At 44.6% G+C, this 3,484-nt stretch overlaps 2 protein-coding genes across 3 annotated transcripts in view; one reads left to right on the top strand and one right to left on the bottom strand.

The window, feature by feature from the left end:
• ZNF385A (zinc finger protein 385A) overlaps nt 1–3,484 on the top strand; it is a 314,317-nt gene that overhangs the window by 76,115 nt on the left and 234,718 nt on the right. The gene's annotated exons all lie outside the window — the stretch shown is intronic.
• Nucleotides 1–3,484, bottom strand: part of LOC121921591 (TBC1 domain family member 15-like) — a 722,109-nt gene that overhangs the window by 819 nt on the left and 717,806 nt on the right. The gene's annotated exons all lie outside the window — the stretch shown is intronic.

Here is a 3,484-nt window from a genome sequence, read left to right on the forward strand (position 1 = left end):
GCCCAGTGCAGAAGACCCCCAGTTCCACACTCATCTGATAAGGGCTACTGTTTCTCCAGCCCCTCTTCACCATTTCCCCAATACCCAAAGACATCCTGTGAGTTTTCATGGCCAAGTGAGGATTCTAGTAGTTTCTATGGCTCAGCGGGGATTCCAACCCTGGTCTTCCAGTGTCCTAGTCCAATGTTCAGACAACTACACTGCACTGGCTCTTGTCATGAATGATTGGAATGGTGACTGAAGGTCAGGCAGATGTTGAGGGAAAAGTAGTAAAATCTGTCTCTAAGATAGACAGATACACACAAAGACACCTATATGCACATTTTCATTTTCCAGACTAGAACAAGAAGTTCTGCTAAGGTAAGCAGTAGGACAACTTGGGCTGAGCAAGTCCCACCTACAAAACACCAGCCTTGGGTTGTTCTCTTGATTCTGCTGAAGCTCATTTTTCTTCTCCCTCCAGGGTAAGAAGCTGAGCTCTCAGTCTCGGTACAGGATGATCCAAATTGACACAGAATGAGCTATATTTATTTCACAGCTCTGCCAGCCAAAGGCCATAGTTGAAGAAAATACATGCCTAAACATTGCTCTCACTTCTCTAAACCAAGGGCTAGGATTTTGCTGTGTTTGTGAGTCTGCTCTTAGATCACTCCATCTACCCAGACCCATTCTATCCTTGTTCCCCCATGCTTAAAAACAACATCATAGTTCACTCCTTTTGGAAGGAAGGAAGGAAGGAAGGAAGGAAGGAAGGAAGGAAGGAAGGAAAGAAGGGGCTCTAATTCCAATTACAAGCCAAACAAGACCCATCTTGTAGTGCAACCTGAAAATATTCAGTGTTTGGCATCATCATCATCATTAAATAGTCAGCTATGTCAAAGGATGCCCAAAGCAGATTTGGTCAAGGAATTAGGAAATGAAGCGTGAGCAGCACCAGAGCCAGTTTTGCCTGCCAGTCTTAGTGAGCTGGGCTAAATTCCAGTCAGGCTCCCATTCACTGGTACACCGTGCCCTGCAATGCACTTACCTATGAAAGAGAGTCACTGTGAGGCATGGCAGTACTGTATAGAGTTGCTGAAGTGAGGACTTGGTTCCTGAACCATGAGACCCACTGGGTGGTCTCAGGCCAGCCACTATCTCTCAGTTTGATCTACCTCCCAGGACTGTGTTTCTAGGACAAGCTGGACGATGAAGATGGGGAGAACAATGTATGCCACCTTATAGATGTAACCCATGAAATATATGCAGTTCTGCCTAATGAGCTAGGCAGATAGCAAACCAGCATGTAGCAAAGGCTACCCACAGCTCACACTGGAAAATCAATAAACAAACACACAAGGGTGTTATTGTTTTTTCCAAGAGGGGGAGGCTGAACTTTAGCCCAAGCGCCCCCCCCCCCTGCAAAGAGTACACTTGAACAAGAGGTTCTCCACTGGCCATATGCTGTGTGGTGTGGGTAGATTTGCTGCATTGCAATTATTCTGCCAGGCACCAACGTCGCTCACAGGACTTCCATCACCACTTTTCACAGCAAATTATGATCATCCTCCCGGCGCTGCATTCCATCCCATGCCCTCCCTTCCTTCCCGCTCCCAGTTCACTTGTGTTGTTGCTCATTGCTCTGTGTGATCTTCTCCCTGGGCACATGCACTGCTCTCCTGTGGGCCCGCTGTTATCACACTGTGTTCAGTGGTTGTCTATCCCCTTAAACAAGGACACAGCTTCTTTATGACCAGCATTACAACCATCCTCACTCTCATGCTCCAAATCCTCCCTTACATACTAGCTCTGAATTCTTCTCGCTGAACACACTGACATTAGCAACCCCTTCATCCCCACAATGCCACTGCACTTTGTCCTCTCCCTTGACTGCTCCCATAATCCCTTCCAGGAGCCATCACCAGAGTACATGTGTGCATGCATGCATGCATGTGCACATGCACATGCACATGCATGGAACACTGTCAGTCCCCATCCACAAAACAGTGATACCTTTACTGGGACAACCAAAATGAACAAAATATATGATGCAAGTTTTCAAAGCTCCGTTGGCTTCTTCATCAGAAAATGGTGTTAAAAATCATACAGGAGACCAAAAAAAAAAAAGGGGGGGGAGATGAAGGCATTGAAGCCACAGGCATGCATTTTGTCAAGATATTGTTATCATTGTTCTCCATTAAGATGGTACTGTGACTTCACTGTCATCCCCCCATATGATTTTAATACCGTTGCCTGACGAAGAAGCCAGTGGAGCTTCGAAAGCTTGCATCATGTATTTTGTGCATTTTGGTTGTTCCAATAAAGGTATCACTGTTTTTTGGATTTTGGGTGTCATTGTACTTTACTGGATGGCTACCCCTCCCCTCATTCTTAGCTATGTTTTAAAAAAGCAACAACATGATTTGCCATCTACCTCTTCAAATCCTAGTAATGGAGATCATGATCCCTTTTCCCATTTTCACAGATGTGGGACAACAAAATCAATTTGTCCAATAAATCCATGATCATTCTGCAATTTAAAACAATGGCATCCCATGTTGCAACACACACCAAGCAAACTCTGGAAAATGCTAGATTTCCATTTAGGAACATTGTCACTGTAATACCTTGGTTGGACTTCTCACAGCAGTGGGAAGCAACACTAACAAAATTAAGCAGACCTCTAATTCACCCTGCATTTGCAAGACCTTAGCAGTGCTGTTGATAACAGGATAACTTGGAGGAAGAATTCAGAGATATGTCCATGTTAGTCTGGAATATCAATACTCAAAGGGATCTTACAGCAACTTTGAAACTAACTGTGGGGGAAAAGTTGTAGCATAAGCTTTCACAGACTTGGTTTCTATGAATCTGAGGAAGCAGACCAAGTTTACAGAACCTCATGCTGCAACTTGTTTTGTACAGTTAGTCTCAAAGGTGCTGCAAGATCTCTTTGTAGGATAACTTGGAGGTCTCTCAGTCCTAGGGTTGCCATAAATTGAAGTCATCTTGATGGCAATTAACAATAAATATCTCATCCACCTGCGACAGGAGTAACACAAACAGTACCATGCCATACAATCTCTGTGGTGCATTTCCCACTCCAGAGGCAGGGCTGGCACCTACCTGGGAAATACCTGGGACACTGGTCCCATTCCATGTCTCTCTTACACACAAGCTACTTGGCATCTTAAAATCCAGCACTGAAGCAAAAACAGAAAGAGATTGAGAATGAGATTGAGAGGGGGGGATATGCAATACAGAGAGATGCACAGAAGAGAGAAGCAGAGGACAGGTTATGATATTCAAACTAAGGAAATAGAGGGGAAGACAGGGATAGAGGGGTGTAAATACAGAACTAAGGCAGTGAGTGCTTCCCCACAAGCTCCAGGTTGCATTAGAGGCCCAACAGCACAATACAATCATCTGTCTGTCTGTCTGTCTGTCTGTCTGTCTGTCTCTCTCCTCTATCTATCTATCTATCTATCTATCTATCTATCTATCT

Source organism: Sceloporus undulatus, chromosome 2 (genome assembly GCF_019175285.1).
Source record: "Sceloporus undulatus isolate JIND9_A2432 ecotype Alabama chromosome 2, SceUnd_v1.1, whole genome shotgun sequence".
Taxonomy (NCBI): Eukaryota; Metazoa; Chordata; class Lepidosauria; order Squamata; family Phrynosomatidae; genus Sceloporus; species Sceloporus undulatus.